General features: G+C 54.0%; 26 non-coding genes across 26 annotated transcripts; all 26 read left to right on the top strand.

Annotated features, from left to right (window-relative positions):
- The first annotated feature begins 286 nt into the window (after window positions 1-286).
- On the top strand, window positions 287-358 carry Trnah-gug. The gene has a single exon. It is a non-coding gene; the product is annotated as a tRNA-His (tRNA).
- Window positions 359-1,105: 747 nt separating this feature from the next.
- On the top strand, window positions 1,106-1,187 carry Trnal-uag. Its single transcript has one exon. It is a non-coding gene; the product is annotated as a tRNA-Leu (tRNA).
- Window positions 1,188-1,632: 445 nt separating this feature from the next.
- Window positions 1,633-1,704, top strand: Trnae-cuc. The gene has a single exon. It is a non-coding gene; the product is annotated as a tRNA-Glu (tRNA).
- A 386-nt stretch (window positions 1,705-2,090) lies between these two features.
- Trnah-gug lies at window positions 2,091-2,162 on the top strand. Its single transcript has one exon. It is a non-coding gene; the product is annotated as a tRNA-His (tRNA).
- Window positions 2,163-2,909: 747 nt separating this feature from the next.
- On the top strand, window positions 2,910-2,991 carry Trnal-uag. The gene has a single exon. It is a non-coding gene; the product is annotated as a tRNA-Leu (tRNA).
- A 283-nt stretch (window positions 2,992-3,274) lies between these two features.
- Window positions 3,275-3,346, top strand: Trnae-cuc. Its single transcript has one exon. It is a non-coding gene; the product is annotated as a tRNA-Glu (tRNA).
- A 378-nt stretch (window positions 3,347-3,724) lies between these two features.
- On the top strand, window positions 3,725-3,796 carry Trnah-gug. The gene has a single exon. It is a non-coding gene; the product is annotated as a tRNA-His (tRNA).
- Window positions 3,797-4,543: 747 nt separating this feature from the next.
- Trnal-uag lies at window positions 4,544-4,625 on the top strand. The gene has a single exon. It is a non-coding gene; the product is annotated as a tRNA-Leu (tRNA).
- Window positions 4,626-5,070: 445 nt separating this feature from the next.
- Trnae-cuc lies at window positions 5,071-5,142 on the top strand. The gene has a single exon. It is a non-coding gene; the product is annotated as a tRNA-Glu (tRNA).
- A 386-nt stretch (window positions 5,143-5,528) lies between these two features.
- On the top strand, window positions 5,529-5,600 carry Trnah-gug. Its single transcript has one exon. It is a non-coding gene; the product is annotated as a tRNA-His (tRNA).
- Window positions 5,601-6,347: 747 nt separating this feature from the next.
- Trnal-uag lies at window positions 6,348-6,429 on the top strand. Its single transcript has one exon. It is a non-coding gene; the product is annotated as a tRNA-Leu (tRNA).
- Window positions 6,430-6,874: 445 nt separating this feature from the next.
- Trnae-cuc lies at window positions 6,875-6,946 on the top strand. Its single transcript has one exon. It is a non-coding gene; the product is annotated as a tRNA-Glu (tRNA).
- A 386-nt stretch (window positions 6,947-7,332) lies between these two features.
- On the top strand, window positions 7,333-7,404 carry Trnah-gug. The gene has a single exon. It is a non-coding gene; the product is annotated as a tRNA-His (tRNA).
- A 747-nt stretch (window positions 7,405-8,151) lies between these two features.
- Window positions 8,152-8,233, top strand: Trnal-uag. Its single transcript has one exon. It is a non-coding gene; the product is annotated as a tRNA-Leu (tRNA).
- Window positions 8,234-8,678: 445 nt separating this feature from the next.
- Window positions 8,679-8,750, top strand: Trnae-cuc. Its single transcript has one exon. It is a non-coding gene; the product is annotated as a tRNA-Glu (tRNA).
- Window positions 8,751-9,128: 378 nt separating this feature from the next.
- Trnah-gug lies at window positions 9,129-9,200 on the top strand. Its single transcript has one exon. It is a non-coding gene; the product is annotated as a tRNA-His (tRNA).
- Window positions 9,201-9,947: 747 nt separating this feature from the next.
- Window positions 9,948-10,029, top strand: Trnal-uag. Its single transcript has one exon. It is a non-coding gene; the product is annotated as a tRNA-Leu (tRNA).
- A 445-nt stretch (window positions 10,030-10,474) lies between these two features.
- On the top strand, window positions 10,475-10,546 carry Trnae-cuc. Its single transcript has one exon. It is a non-coding gene; the product is annotated as a tRNA-Glu (tRNA).
- A 386-nt stretch (window positions 10,547-10,932) lies between these two features.
- On the top strand, window positions 10,933-11,004 carry Trnah-gug. The gene has a single exon. It is a non-coding gene; the product is annotated as a tRNA-His (tRNA).
- A 747-nt stretch (window positions 11,005-11,751) lies between these two features.
- Trnal-uag lies at window positions 11,752-11,833 on the top strand. Its single transcript has one exon. It is a non-coding gene; the product is annotated as a tRNA-Leu (tRNA).
- A 445-nt stretch (window positions 11,834-12,278) lies between these two features.
- On the top strand, window positions 12,279-12,350 carry Trnae-cuc. Its single transcript has one exon. It is a non-coding gene; the product is annotated as a tRNA-Glu (tRNA).
- Window positions 12,351-12,728: 378 nt separating this feature from the next.
- Trnah-gug lies at window positions 12,729-12,800 on the top strand. Its single transcript has one exon. It is a non-coding gene; the product is annotated as a tRNA-His (tRNA).
- A 747-nt stretch (window positions 12,801-13,547) lies between these two features.
- On the top strand, window positions 13,548-13,629 carry Trnal-uag. The gene has a single exon. It is a non-coding gene; the product is annotated as a tRNA-Leu (tRNA).
- A 445-nt stretch (window positions 13,630-14,074) lies between these two features.
- Window positions 14,075-14,146, top strand: Trnae-cuc. Its single transcript has one exon. It is a non-coding gene; the product is annotated as a tRNA-Glu (tRNA).
- A 386-nt stretch (window positions 14,147-14,532) lies between these two features.
- Window positions 14,533-14,604, top strand: Trnah-gug. The gene has a single exon. It is a non-coding gene; the product is annotated as a tRNA-His (tRNA).
- A 747-nt stretch (window positions 14,605-15,351) lies between these two features.
- Window positions 15,352-15,433, top strand: Trnal-uag. Its single transcript has one exon. It is a non-coding gene; the product is annotated as a tRNA-Leu (tRNA).
- Window positions 15,434-15,523: the final 90 nt, after the last annotated feature.

The raw sequence follows: 15,523 nt of genomic DNA, 5'->3' as shown, positions 1-15,523 counted from the left end.
CAACACCTGACGGCGAGAGAGATGCGGCGTCTATCCACTTGTTATCGAGCCACATACCGGTACCTGTAGTCAAGAGGCTTGGAGGACTGCAAGACATTGCCACGGAGGTGAATGCAGCTAACCACTGTAGTTAGAGTCCTGACAGCGCAGGCACGTTCATTTGCTCGTATACATGTGATGGAGACCGTGTCTGACACTGCTGTGGCGTACACCTTGGCCTAGGCTTTGCTGGGTATCGCCACTTGCATTGCAGCCAGCTGCCTTCGCGGGCGCCTCCGTGGCCATGGCCGTGATCGTCTAGTGGTTAGGACATTGCGTTGTGGCCGCAATAACCCAGGTTCGAATCCTGGTCACGGCAATTTTGAAAGTTTTGCCTTGCTGCCGTTGCAATGGCGAGTACTCGAAATGACAGTACTCTCTTGATTTTTTCACTCGTGTTCCGCAGGCCGCAGTTAGCACTACCACTTCATCCCCAACACGTAATGTCGCCTCCCAGAGCGCAGACGTCCGCTGCTCTCTGTAGTCGAAAAGGGCAGTCGTTTGAAGTGCGATGGATGAGCAGCCAGTCGCAGCAGAACAGGAAGCTGTGGCGTGCACTGTTTCTACAAATGCTAGGAACACTGGCGCACCAAGCAGCGCATGTAGCGTGGCCGAGCGCTTTAAGGCGCTGGTTTAAGGCACCAGTCTCTCTGTAGGCGCGGTTTCGAATCCCGTAGCTGCCGGGGGTTTTGATGTGATCGCGTTAACCTGCCGCTTTTCCTTCAAGTGTAACCTCCTTGAGCTCACATATGTTTGATACATGGAGCATTCTAACTCCGTCTGACAGTTACAGCTACGATACTTTAGTGGTTAAGGAAAGCCCAGGTTCGAAACCTGGTCACGGCACGAAAACGTCTCTTGACGCTGTCTCCTTAACTGCGACAGCTACAGACAAGTGGCGTCGCTACCATACGGCGGGCACGGCTTTTTCTTGCGTTGGATGGCCTAAAGAGACGCTTCCAGTGGGAGAGCAGTGGAAATACATGGCACGGCGATTGCCAAGATACTTCCATTTCGAAGTGATCTTTGTAGTACAAACGAAACGTTTTGCCGCTGCTGGTCCAACGGTAACGTGGCCGAGCGGTCTAAGGCGCTGGTTTTAGGCACCAGTCTCTCCGGAGGCGTGGGTTCGAATCCCACCGTTGCCACTTTTTACGTCTCATTTTTGTGCCGTTGCGGTGTGTCCTCGTGGGGTAGGACGCAGCTCTTGTGACGCGCGTGTTGTGTAGGTAGCGTGGCCGAGCGGTCTAAGGCGCTGGTTTCAGGCACCATTCTCTTCGGAGGCGTGGGTTCCAATCCCACAGCTGCCGAACGTGTAATGTTTCCTGTGTCGAAGGCAGATGCACTCATTGCCCGCAAAGGAAACAACACAACAACGCGTGAGCGTCTGCTTGGTGAATTGTCGTAGAACAGTGCGTGGTGCAACGACAGGATTTGTAGGCACCTTTTGCTCTCATCATTGCTGGCGTTCGTCTCCACGAAATGCGTCCGGAGCACGCCGTTCTATAACGCGAGAGAGTGGTTTTTTTACAGTTGTCGTCACTTAACCGTGGGCGGCTGCTGCGTTCGCTGGAAAGAGCACTTCCGTCGTTATCCGGTTTGGTCTAGTGGCTAGGATACCTGGCTCTCAACGAGGAGGCCCGGGTTCGATTCCCGGTACCGGACTTGCGCGTTTTTCTTGCTCCTCCTATGCGACTTGTCTCGACTTTGCTCGACTGACGCTACGCTGACGCGTGCAGAAAGCTACGTTAAGTATGACTCGCGGCAACACCTGACGGCGAGAGAGATGCGGCGTCTATCCACTTGTTATCGAGCCACATACCGGTACCTGTAGTCAAGAGGCTTGGAGGACTGCAAGACATTGCCACGGAGGTGAATGCAGCTAACCACTGTAGTTAGAGTCCTGACAGCGCAGGCACGTTCATTTGCTCGTATACATGTGATGGAGACCGTGTCTGACACTGCTGTGGCGTACACCTTGGCCTAGGCTTTGCTGGGTATCGCCACTTGCATTGCAGCCAGCTGCCTTCGCGGGCGCCTCCGTGGCCATGGCCGTGATCGTCTAGTGGTTAGGACATTGCGTTGTGGCCGCAATAACCCAGGTTCGAATCCTGGTCACGGCAATTTTGAAAGTTTTGCCTTGCTGCCGTTGCAATGGCGAGTACTCGAAATGACAGTACTCTCTTGATTTTTTCACTCGTGTTCCGCAGGCCGCAGTTAGCACTACCACTTCATCCCCAACACGTAATGTCGCCTCCCAGAGCGCAGACGTCCGCTGCTCTCTGTAGTCGAAAAGGGCAGTCGTTTGAAGTGCGATGGATGAGCAGCCAGTCGCAGCAGAACAGGAAGCTGTGGCGTGCACTGTTTCTACAAATGCTAGGAACACTGGCGCACCAAGCAGCGCATGTAGCGTGGCCGAGCGCTTTAAGGCGCTGGTTTAAGGCACCAGTCTCTCTGTAGGCGCGGTTTCGAATCCCGTAGCTGCCGGGGGTTTTGATGTGATCGCGTTAACCTGCCGCTTTTCCTTCAAGTGTAACCTCCTTGAGCTCACATATGTTTGATACATGGAGCATTCTAACTCCGTCTGACAGTTACAGCTACGATACTTTAGTGGTTAAGGAAAGCCCAGGTTCGAAACCTGGTCACGGCACGAAAACGTCTCTTGACGCTGTCTCCTTAACTGCGACAGCTACAGACAAGTGGCGTCGCTACCATACGGCGGGCACGGCTTTTTCTTGCGTTGGATGGCCTAAAGAGACGCTTCCAGTGGGAGAGCAGTGGAAATACATGGCACGGCGATTGCCAAGATACTTCCATTTCGAAGTGATCTTTGTAGTACAAACGAAACGTTTTGCCGCTGCTGGTCCAACGGTAACGTGGCCGAGCGGTCTAAGGCGCTGGTTTTAGGCACCAGTCTCTCCGGAGGCGTGGGTTCGAATCCCACAGCTGCCGAACGTGTAATGTTTCCTGTGTCGAAGGCAGATGCACTCATTGCCCGCAAAGGAAACAACACAACAACGCGTGAGCGTCTGCTTGGTGAATTGTCGTAGAACAGTGCGTGGTGCAACGACAGGATTTGTAGGCACCTTTTGCTCTCATCATTGCTGGCGTTCGTCTCCACGAAATGCGTCCGGAGCACGCCGTTCTATAACGCGAGAGAGTGGATTTTTTACAGTTGTCGTCACTTAACCGTGGGCGGCTGCTGCGTTCGCTGGAAAGAGCACTTCCGTCGTTATCCGGTTTGGTCTAGTGGCTAGGATACCTGGCTCTCAACGAGGAGGCCCGGGTTCGATTCCCGGTACCGGACTTGCGCGTTTTTCTTGCTCCTCCTATGCGACTTGTCTCGACTTTGCTCGACTGACGCTACGCTGACGCGTGCAGAAAGCTACGTTAAGTATGACTCGCGGCAACACCTGACGGCGAGAGAGATGCGGCGTCTATCCACTTGTTATCGAGCCACATACCGGTACCTGTAGTCAAGAGGCTTGGAGGACATTGCCACGGAGGTGAATGCAGCTAACCACTGTAGTTAGAGTCCTGACAGCGCAGGCACGTTCATTTGCTCGTATACATGTGATGGAGACCGTGTCTGACACTGCTGTGGCGTACACCTTGGCCTAGGCTTTGCTGGGTATCGCCACTTGCATTGCAGCCAGCTGCCTTCGCGGGCGCCTCCGTGGCCATGGCCGTGATCGTCTAGTGGTTAGGACATTGCGTTGTGGCCGCAATAACCCAGGTTCGAATCCTGGTCACGGCAATTTTGAAAGTTTTGCCTTGCTGCCGTTGCAATGGCGAGTACTCGAAATGACAGTACTCTCTTGATTTTTTCACTCGTGTTCCGCAGGCCGCAGTTAGCACTACCACTTCATCCCCAACACGTAATGTCGCCTCCCAGAGCGCAGACGTCCGCTGCTCTCTGTAGTCGAAAAGGGCAGTCGTTTGAAGTGCGATGGATGAGCAGCCAGTCGCAGCAGAACAGGAAGCTGTGGCGTGCACTGTTTCTACAAATGCTAGGAACACTGGCGCACCAAGCAGCGCATGTAGCGTGGCCGAGCGCTTTAAGGCGCTGGTTTAAGCCACCAGTCTCTCTGTAGGCGCGGTTTCGAATCCCGTAGCTGCCGGGGGTTTTGATGTGATCGCGTTAACCTGCCGCTTTTCCTTCAAGTGTAACCTCCTTGAGCTCACATATGTTTGATACATGGAGCATTCTAACTCCGTCTGACAGTTACAGCTACGATACTTTAGTGGTTAAGGAAAGCCCAGGTTCGAAACCTGGTCACGGCACGAAAACGTCTCTTGACGCTGTCTCCTTAACTGCGACAGCTACAGACAAGTGGCGTCGCTACCATACGGCGGGCACGGCTTTTTCTTGCGTTGGATGGCCTAAAGAGACGCTTCCAGTGGGAGAGCAGTGGAAATACATGGCACGGCGATTGCCAAGATACTTCCATTTCGAAGTGATCTTTGTAGTACAAACGAAACGTTTTGCCGCTGCTGGTCCAACGGTAACGTGGCCGAGCGGTCTAAGGCGCTGGTTTTAGGCACCAGTCTCTCCGGAGGCGTGGGTTCGAATCCCACCGTTGCCACTTTTTACGTCTCATTTTTGTGCCGTTGCGGTGCGTCCTCGTGGGGTAGGACGCAGCTCTTGTGACGCGCGTGTTGTGTAGGTAGCGTGGCCGAGCGGTCTAAGGCGCTGGTTTCAGGCACCATTCTCTTCGGAGGCGTGGGTTCCAATCCCACAGCTGCCGAACGTGTAATGTTTCCTGTGTCGAAGGCAGATGCACTCATTGCCCGCAAAGGAAACAACACAACAACGCGTGAGCGTCTGCTTGGTGAATTGTCGTAGAACAGTGCGTGGTGCAACGACAGGATTTGTAGGCACCTTTTGCTCTCATCATTGCTGGCGTTCGTCTCCACGAAATGCGTCCGGAGCACGCCGTTCTATAACGCGAGAGAGTGGATTTTTTACAGTTGTCGTCACTTAACCGTGGGCGCTTGCTGCGTTCGCTGGAAAGAGCACTTCCGTCGTTATCCGGTTTGGTCTAGTGGCTAGGATACCTGGCTCTCAACGAGGAGGCCCGGGTTCGATTCCCGGTACCGGACTTGCGCGTTTTTCTTGCTCCTCCTATGCGACTTGTCTCGACTTTGCTCGACTGACGCTACGCTGACGCGTGCAGAAAGCTACGTTAAGTATGACTCGCGGCAACACCTGACGGCGAGAGAGATGCGGCGTCTATCCACTTGTTATCGAGCCACATACCGGTACCTGTAGTCAAGAGGCTTGGAGGACTGCAAGACATTGCCACGGAGGTGAATGCAGCTAACCACTGTAGTTAGAGTCCTGACAGCGCAGGCACGTTCATTTGCTCGTATACATGTGATGGAGACCGTGTCTGACACTGCTGTGGCGTACACCTTGGCCTAGGCTTTGCTGGGTATCGCCACTTGCATTGCAGCCAGCTGCCTTCGCGGGCGCCTCCGTGGCCATGGCCGTGATCGTCTAGTGGTTAGGACATTGCGTTGTGGCCGCAATAACCCAGGTTCGAATCCTGGTCACGGCAATTTTGAAAGTTTTGCCTTGCTGCCGTTGCAATGGCGAGTACTCGAAATGACAGTACTCTCTTGATTTTTTCACTCGTGTTCCGCAGGCCGCAGTTAGCACTACCACTTCATCCCCAACACGTAATGTCGCCTCCCAGAGCGCAGACGTCCGCTGCTCTCTGTAGTCGAAAAGGGCAGTCGTTTGAAGTGCGATGGATGAGCAGCCAGTCGCAGCAGAACAGGAAGCTGTGGCGTGCACTGTTTCTACAAATGCTAGGAACACTGGCGCACCAAGCAGCGCATGTAGCGTGGCCGAGCGCTTTAAGGCGCTGGTTTAAGGCACCAGTCTCTCTGTAGGCGCGGTTTCGAATCCCGTAGCTGCCGGGGGTTTTGATGTGATCGCGTTAACCTGCCGCTTTTCCTTCAAGTGTAACCTCCTTGAGCTCACATATGTTTGATACATGGAGCATTCTAACTCCGTCTGACAGTTACAGCTACGATACTTTAGTGGTTAAGGAAAGCCCAGGTTCGAAACCTGGTCACGGCACGAAAACGTCTCTTGACGCTGTCTCCTTAACTGCGACAGCTACAGACAAGTGGCGTCGCTACCATACGGCGGGCACGGCTTTTTCTTGCGTTGGATGGCCTAAAGAGACGCTTCCAGTGGGAGAGCAGTGGAAATACATGGCACGGCGATTGCCAAGATACTTCCATTTCGAAGTGATCTTTGTAGTACAAACGAAACGTTTTGCCGCTGCTGGTCCAACGGTAACGTGGCCGAGCGGTCTAAGGCGCTGGTTTTAGGCACCAGTCTCTCCGGAGGCGTGGGTTCGAATCCCACCGTTGCCACTTTTTACGTCTCATTTTTGTGCCGTTGCGGTGTGTCCTCGTGGGGTAGGACGCAGCTCTTGTGACGCGCGTGTTGTGTAGGTAGCGTGGCCGAGCGGTCTAAGGCGCTGGTTTCAGGCACCATTCTCTTCGGAGGCGTGGGTTCCAATCCCACAGCTGCCGAACGTGTAATGTTTCCTGTGTCGAAGGCAGATGCACTCATTGCCCGCAAAGGAAACAACACAACAACGCGTGAGCGTCTGCTTGGTGAATTGTCGTAGAACAGTGCGTGGTGCAACGACAGGATTTGTAGGCACCTTTTGCTCTCATCATTGCTGGCGTTCGTCTCCACGAAATGCGTCCGGAGCACGCCGTTCTATAACGCGAGAGAGTGGATTTTTTACAGTTGTCGTCACTTAACCGTGGGCGGCTGCTGCGTTCGCTGGAAAGAGCACTTCCGTCGTTATCCGGTTTGGTCTAGTGGCTAGGATACCTGGCTCTCAACGAGGAGGCCCGGGTTCGATTCCCGGTACCGGACTTGCGCGTTTTTCTTGCTCCTCCTATGCGACTTGTCTCGACTTTGCTCGACTGACGCTACGCTGACGCGTGCAGAAAGCTACGTTAAGTATGACTCGCGGCAACACCTGACGGCGAGAGAGATGCGGCGTCTATCCACTTGTTATCGAGCCACATACCGGTACCTGTAGTCAAGAGGCTTGGAGGACTGCAAGACATTGCCACGGAGGTGAATGCAGCTAACCACTGTAGTTAGAGTCCTGACAGCGCAGGCACGTTCATTTGCTCGTATACATGTGATGGAGACCGTGTCTGACACTGCTGTGGCGTACACCTTGGCCTAGGCTTTGCTGGGTATCGCCACTTGCATTGCAGCCAGCTGCCTTCGCGGGCGCCTCCGTGGCCATGGCCGTGATCGTCTAGTGGTTAGGACATTGCGTTGTGGCCGCAATAACCCAGGTTCGAATCCTGGTCACGGCAATTTTGAAAGTTTTGCCTTGCTGCCGTTGCAATGGCGAGTACTCGAAATGACAGTACTCTCTTGATTTTTTCACTCGTGTTCCGCAGGCCGCAGTTAGCACTACCACTTCATCCCCAACACGTAATGTCGCCTCCCAGAGCGCAGACGTCCGCTGCTCTCTGTAGTCGAAAAGGGCAGTCGTTTGAAGTGCGATGGATGAGCAGCCAGTCGCAGCAGAACAGGAAGCTGTGGCGTGCACTGTTTCTACAAATGCTAGGAACACTGGCGCACCAAGCAGCGCATGTAGCGTGGCCGAGCGCTTTAAGGCGCTGGTTTAAGCCACCAGTCTCTCTGTAGGCGCGGTTTCGAATCCCGTAGCTGCCGGGGGTTTTGATGTGATCGCGTTAACCTGCCGCTTTTCCTTCAAGTGTAACCTCCTTGAGCTCACATATGTTTGATACATGGAGCATTCTAACTCCGTCTGACAGTTACAGCTACGATACTTTAGTGGTTAAGGAAAGCCCAGGTTCGAAACCTGGTCACGGCACGAAAACGTCTCTTGACGCTGTCTCCTTAACTGCGACAGCTACAGACAAGTGGCGTCGCTACCATACGGCGGGCACGGCTTTTTCTTGCGTTGGATGGCCTAAAGAGACGCTTCCAGTGGGAGAGCAGTGGAAATACATGGCACGGCGATTGCCAAGATACTTCCATTTCGAAGTGATCTTTGTAGTACAAACGAAACGTTTTGCCGCTGCTGGTCCAACGGTAACGTGGCCGAGCGGTCTAAGGCGCTGGTTTTAGGCACCAGTCTCTCCGGAGGCGTGGGTTCGAATCCCACCGTTGCCACTTTTTACGTCTCATTTTTGTGCCGTTGCGGTGTGTCCTCGTGGGGTAGGACGCAGCTCTTGTGACGCGCGTGTTGTGTAGGTAGCGTGGCCGAGCGGTCTAAGGCGCTGGTTTCAGGCACCATTCTCTTCGGAGGCGTGGGTTCCAATCCCACAGCTGCCGAACGTGTAATGTTTCCTGTGTCGAAGGCAGATGCACTCATTGCCCGCAAAGGAAACAACACAACAACGCGTGAGCGTCTGCTTGGTGAATTGTCGTAGAACAGTGCGTGGTGCAACGACAGGATTTGTAGGCACCTTTTGCTCTCATCATTGCTGGCGTTCGTCTCCACGAAATGCGTCCGGAGCACGCCGTTCTATAACGCGAGAGAGTGGATTTTTTACAGTTGTCGTCACTTAACCGTGGGCGCTTGCTGCGTTCGCTGGAAAGAGCACTTCCGTCGTTATCCGGTTTGGTCTAGTGGCTAGGATACCTGGCTCTCAACGAGGAGGCCCGGGTTCGATTCCCGGTACCGGACTTGCGCGTTTTTCTTGCTCCTCCTATGCGACTTGTCTCGACTTTGCTCGACTGACGCTACGCTGACGCGTGCAGAAAGCTACGTTAAGTATGACTCGCGGCAACACCTGACGGCGAGAGAGATGCGGCGTCTATCCACTTGTTATCGAGCCACATACCGGTACCTGTAGTCAAGAGGCTTGGAGGACATTGCCACGGAGGTGAATGCAGCTAACCACTGTAGTTAGAGTCCTGACAGCGCAGGCACGTTCATTTGCTCGTATACATGTGATGGAGACCGTGTCTGACACTGCTGTGGCGTACACCTTGGCCTAGGCTTTGCTGGGTATCGCCACTTGCATTGCAGCCAGCTGCCTTCGCGGGCGCCTCCGTGGCCATGGCCGTGATCGTCTAGTGGTTAGGACATTGCGTTGTGGCCGCAATAACCCAGGTTCGAATCCTGGTCACGGCAATTTTGAAAGTTTTGCCTTGCTGCCGTTGCAATGGCGAGTACTCGAAATGACAGTACTCTCTTGATTTTTTCACTCGTGTTCCGCAGGCCGCAGTTAGCACTACCACTTCATCCCCAACACGTAATGTCGCCTCCCAGAGCGCAGACGTCCGCTGCTCTCTGTAGTCGAAAAGGGCAGTCGTTTGAAGTGCGATGGATGAGCAGCCAGTCGCAGCAGAACAGGAAGCTGTGGCGTGCACTGTTTCTACAAATGCTAGGAACACTGGCGCACCAAGCAGCGCATGTAGCGTGGCCGAGCGCTTTAAGGCGCTGGTTTAAGCCACCAGTCTCTCTGTAGGCGCGGTTTCGAATCCCGTAGCTGCCGGGGGTTTTGATGTGATCGCGTTAACCTGCCGCTTTTCCTTCAAGTGTAACCTCCTTGAGCTCACATATGTTTGATACATGGAGCATTCTAACTCCGTCTGACAGTTACAGCTACGATACTTTAGTGGTTAAGGAAAGCCCAGGTTCGAAACCTGGTCACGGCACGAAAACGTCTCTTGACGCTGTCTCCTTAACTGCGACAGCTACAGACAAGTGGCGTCGCTACCATACGGCGGGCACGGCTTTTTCTTGCGTTGGATGGCCTAAAGAGACGCTTCCAGTGGGAGAGCAGTGGAAATACATGGCACGGCGATTGCCAAGATACTTCCATTTCGAAGTGATCTTTGTAGTACAAACGAAACGTTTTGCCGCTGCTGGTCCAACGGTAACGTGGCCGAGCGGTCTAAGGCGCTGGTTTTAGGCACCAGTCTCTCCGGAGGCGTGGGTTCGAATCCCACCGTTGCCACTTTTTACGTCTCATTTTTGTGCCGTTGCGGTGTGTCCTCGTGGGGTAGGACGCAGCTCTTGTGACGCGCGTGTTGTGTAGGTAGCGTGGCCGAGCGGTCTAAGGCGCTGGTTTCAGGCACCATTCTCTTCGGAGGCGTGGGTTCCAATCCCACAGCTGCCGAACGTGTAATGTTTCCTGTGTCGAAGGCAGATGCACTCATTGCCCGCAAAGGAAACAACACAACAACGCGTGAGCGTCTGCTTGGTGAATTGTCGTAGAACAGTGCGTGGTGCAACGACAGGATTTGTAGGCACCTTTTGCTCTCATCATTGCTGGCGTTCGTCTCCACGAAATGCGTCCGGAGCACGCCGTTCTATAACGCGAGAGAGTGGATTTTTTACAGTTGTCGTCACTTAACCGTGGGCGGCTGCTGCGTTCGCTGGAAAGAGCACTTCCGTCGTTATCCGGTTTGGTCTAGTGGCTAGGATACCTGGCTCTCAACGAGGAGGCCCGGGTTCGATTCCCGGTACCGGACTTGCGCGTTTTTCTTGCTCCTCCTATGCGACTTGTCTCGACTTTGCTCGACTGACGCTACGCTGACGCGTGCAGAAAGCTACGTTAAGTATGACTCGCGGCAACACCTGACGGCGAGAGAGATGCGGCGTCTATCCACTTGTTATCGAGCCACATACCGGTACCTGTAGTCAAGAGGCTTGGAGGACTGCAAGACATTGCCACGGAGGTGAATGCAGCTAACCACTGTAGTTAGAGTCCTGACAGCGCAGGCACGTTCATTTGCTCGTATACATGTGATGGAGACCGTGTCTGACACTGCTGTGGCGTACACCTTGGCCTAGGCTTTGCTGGGTATCGCCACTTGCATTGCAGCCAGCTGCCTTCGCGGGCGCCTCCGTGGCCATGGCCGTGATCGTCTAGTGGTTAGGACATTGCGTTGTGGCCGCAATAACCCAGGTTCGAATCCTGGTCACGGCAATTTTGAAAGTTTTGCCTTGCTGCCGTTGCAATGGCGAGTACTCGAAATGACAGTACTCTCTTGATTTTTTCACTCGTGTTCCGCAGGCCGCAGTTAGCACTACCACTTCATCCCCAACACGTAATGTCGCCTCCCAGAGCGCAGACGTCCGCTGCTCTCTGTAGTCGAAAAGGGCAGTCGTTTGAAGTGCGATGGATGAGCAGCCAGTCGCAGCAGAACAGGAAGCTGTGGCGTGCACTGTTTCTACAAATGCTAGGAACACTGGCGCACCAAGCAGCGCATGTAGCGTGGCCGAGCGCTTTAAGGCGCTGGTTTAAGCCACCAGTCTCTCTGTAGGCGCGGTTTCGAATCCCGTAGCTGCCGGGGGTTTTGATGTGATCGCGTTAACCTGCCGCTTTTCCTTCAAGTGTAACCTCCTTGAGCTCACATATGTTTGATACATGGAGCATTCTAACTCCGTCTGACAGTTACAGCTACGATACTTTAGTGGTTAAGGAAAGCCCAGGTTCGAAACCTGGTCACGGCACGAAAACGTCTCTTGACGCTGTCTCCTTAACTGCGACAGCTACAGACAAGTGGCGTCGCTACCATACGGCGGGCACGGCTTTTTCTTGCGTTGGATGGCCTAAAGAGACGCTTCCAGTGGGAGAGCAGTGGAAATACATGGCACGGCGATTGCCAAGATACTTCCATTTCGAAGTGATCTTTGTAGTACAAACGAAACGTTTTGCCGCTGCTGGTCCAACGGTAACGTGGCCGAGCGGTCTAAGGCGCTGGTTTTAGGCACCAGTCTCTCCGGAGGCGTGGGTTCGAATCCCACCGTTGCCACTTTTTACGTCTCATTTTTGTGCCGTTGCGGTGTGTCCTCGTGGGGTAGGACGCAGCTCTTGTGACGCGCGTGTTGTGTAGGTAGCGTGGCCGAGCGGTCTAAGGCGCTGGTTTCAGGCACCATTCTCTTCGGAGGCGTGGGTTCCAATCCCACAGCTGCCGAACGTGTAATGTTTCCTGTGTCGAAGGCAGATGCACTCATTGCCCGCAAAGGAAACAACACAACAACGCGTGAGCGTCTGCTTGGTGAATTGTCGTAGAACAGTGCGTGGTGCAACGACAGGATTTGTAGGCACCTTTTGCTCTCATCATTGCTGGCGTTCGTCTCCACGAAATGCGTCCGGAGCACGCCGTTCTATAACGCGAGAGAGTGGATTTTTTACAGTTGTCGTCACTTAACCGTGGGCGCTTGCTGCGTTCGCTGGAAAGAGCACTTCCGTCGTTATCCGGTTTGGTCTAGTGGCTAGGATACCTGGCTCTCAACGAGGAGGCCCGGGTTCGATTCCCGGTACCGGACTTGCGCGTTTTTCTTGCTCCTCCTATGCGACTTGTCTCGACTTTGCTCGACTGACGCTACGCTGACGCGTGCAGAAAGCTACGTTAAGTATGACTCGCGGCAACACCTGACGGCGAGAGAGATGCGGCGTCTATCCACTTGTTATCGAGCCACATACCGGTACCTGTAGTCAAGAGGCTTGGAGGACATTGCCACGGAGGTGAATGCAGCTAACCACTGTAGTTAGAGTCCTGACAGCGCAGGCACGTTCATTTGCTCGTATACATGTGATGGAGACCGTGTCTGACACTGCTGTGGCGTACACCTTGGCCTAGGCTTTGCTGGGTATCGCCACTTGCATTGCAGCCAGCTGCCTTCGCGGGCGCCTCCGTGGCCATGGCCGTGATCGTCTAGTGGTTAGGACATTGCGTTGTGGCCGCAATAACCCAGGTTCGAATCCTGGTCACGGCAATTTTGAAAGTTTTGCCTTGCTGCCGTTGCAATGGCGAGTACTCGAAATGACAGTACTCTCTTGATTTTTTCACTCGTGTTCCGCAGGCCGCAGTTAGCACTACCACTTCATCCCCAACACGTAATGTCGCCTCCCAGAGCGCAGACGTCCGCTGCTCTCTGTAGTCGAAAAGGGCAGTCGTTTGAAGTGCGATGGATGAGCAGCCAGTCGCAGCAGAACAGGAAGCTGTGGCGTGCACTGTTTCTACAAATGCTAGGAACACTGGCGCACCAAGCAGCGCATGTAGCGTGGCCGAGCGCTTTAAGGCGCTGGTTTAAGCCACCAGTCTCTCTGTAGGCGCGGTTTCGAATCCCGTAGCTGCCGGGGGTTTTGATGTGATCGCGTTAACCTGCCGCTTTTCCTTCAAGTGTAACCTCCTTGAGCTCACATATGTTTGATACATGGAGCATTCTAACTCCGTCTGACAGTTACAGCTACGATACTTTAGTGGTTAAGGAAAGCCCAGGTTCGAAACCTGGTCACGGCACGAAAACGTCTCTTGACGCTGTCTCCTTAACTGCGACAGCTACAGACAAGTGGCGTCGCTACCATACGGCGGGCACGGCTTTTTCTTGCGTTGGATGGCCTAAAGAGACGCTTCCAGTGGGAGAGCAGTGGAAATACATGGCACGGCGATTGCCAAGATACTTCCATTTCGAAGTGATCTTTGTAGTACAAACGAAACGTTTTGCCGCTGCTGGTCCAACGGTAACGTGGCCGAGCGGTCTAAGGCGCTGGTTTTAGGCACCAGTCTCTCCGGAGGCGTGGGTTCGAATCCCACCGTTGCCACTTTTTACGTCTCATTTTTGTGCCGTTGCGGTGTGTCCTCGTGGGGTAGGACGCAGCTCTTGTGACGCGCGTGTTGTGTAGGTAGCGTGGCCGAGCGGTCTAAGGCGCTGGTTTCAGGCACCATTCTCTTCGGAGGCGTGGGTTCCAATCCCACAGCTGCCGAACGTGTAATGTTTCCTGTGTCGAAGGCAGATGCACTCATTGCCCGCAAAGGAAACAACACAACAACGCGTGAGCGTCTGCTTGGTGAATTGTCGTAGAACAGTGCGTGGTGCAACGACAGGATTTGTAGGCACCTTTTGCTCTCATCATTGCTGGCGTTCGTCTCCACGAAATGCGTCCGGAGCACGCCGTTCTATAACGCGAGAGAGTGGATTTTTTACAGTTGTCGTCACTTAACCGTGGGCGGCTGCTGCGTTCGCTGGAAAGAGCACTTCCGTCGTTATCCGGTTTGGTCTAGTGGCTAGGATACCTGGCTCTCAACGAGGAGGCCCGGGTTCGATTCCCGGTACCGGACTTGCGCGTTTTTCTTGCTCCTCCTATGCGACTTGTCTCGACTTTGCTCGACTGACGCTACGCTGACGCGTGCAGAAAGCTACGTTAAGTATGACTCGCGGCAACACCTGACGGCGAGAGAGATGCGGCGTCTATCCACTTGTTATCGAGCCACATACCGGTACCTGTAGTCAAGAGGCTTGGAGGACTGCAAGACATTGCCACGGAGGTGAATGCAGCTAACCACTGTAGTTAGAGTCCTGACAGCGCAGGCACGTTCATTTGCTCGTATACATGTGATGGAGACCGTGTCTGACACTGCTGTGGCGTACACCTTGGCCTAGGCTTTGCTGGGTATCGCCACTTGCATTGCAGCCAGCTGCCTTCGCGGGCGCCTCCGTGGCCATGGCCGTGATCGTCTAGTGGTTAGGACATTGCGTTGTGGCCGCAATAACCCAGGTTCGAATCCTGGTCACGGCAATTTTGAAAGTTTTGCCTTGCTGCCGTTGCAATGGCGAGTACTCGAAATGACAGTACTCTCTTGATTTTTTCACTCGTGTTCCGCAGGCCGCAGTTAGCACTACCACTTCATCCCCAACACGTAATGTCGCCTCCCAGAGCGCAGACGTCCGCTGCTCTCTGTAGTCGAAAAGGGCAGTCGTTTGAAGTGCGATGGATGAGCAGCCAGTCGCAGCAGAACAGGAAGCTGTGGCGTGCACTGTTTCTACAAATGCTAGGAACACTGGCGCACCAAGCAGCGCATGTAGCGTGGCCGAGCGCTTTAAGGCGCTGGTTTAAGCCACCAGTCTCTCTGTAGGCGCGGTTTCGAATCCCGTAGCTGCCGGGGGTTTTGATGTGATCGCGTTAACCTGCCGCTTTTCCTTCAAGTGTAACCTCCTTGAGCTCACATATGTTTGATACATGGAGCATTCTAACTCCGTCTGACAGTTACAGCTACGATACTTTAGTGGTTAAGGAAAGCCCAGGTTCGAAACCTGGTCACGGCACGAAAACGTCTCTTGACGCTGTCTCCTTAACTGCGACAGCTACAGACAAGTGGCGTCGCTACCATACGGCGGGCACGGCTTTTTCTTGCGTTGGATGGCCTAAAGAGACGCTTCCAGTGGGAGAGCAGTGGAAATACATGGCACGGCGATTGCCAAGATACTTCCATTTCGAAGTGATCTTTGTAGTACAAACGAAACGTTTTGCCGCTGCTGGTCCAACGGTAACGTGGCCGAGCGGTCTAAGGCGCTGGTTTTAGGCACCAGTCTCTCCGGAGGCGTGGGTTCGAATCCCACCGTTGCCACTTTTTACGTCTCATTTTTGTGCCGTTGCGGTGTGTCCTCGTGGGGTAGGACGCAGCTCTTGTGACGCGCGTGTTGTGTAGGTAGCGTGG

Source organism: Schistocerca piceifrons, chromosome 1 (genome assembly GCF_021461385.2).
Source record: "Schistocerca piceifrons isolate TAMUIC-IGC-003096 chromosome 1, iqSchPice1.1, whole genome shotgun sequence".
Taxonomy (NCBI): domain Eukaryota; kingdom Metazoa; phylum Arthropoda; class Insecta; order Orthoptera; family Acrididae; genus Schistocerca; species Schistocerca piceifrons.
The sequence above is the reverse complement of the archived record's forward strand: the minus strand, read 5'-3'. Positions and strand labels throughout refer to the sequence as shown.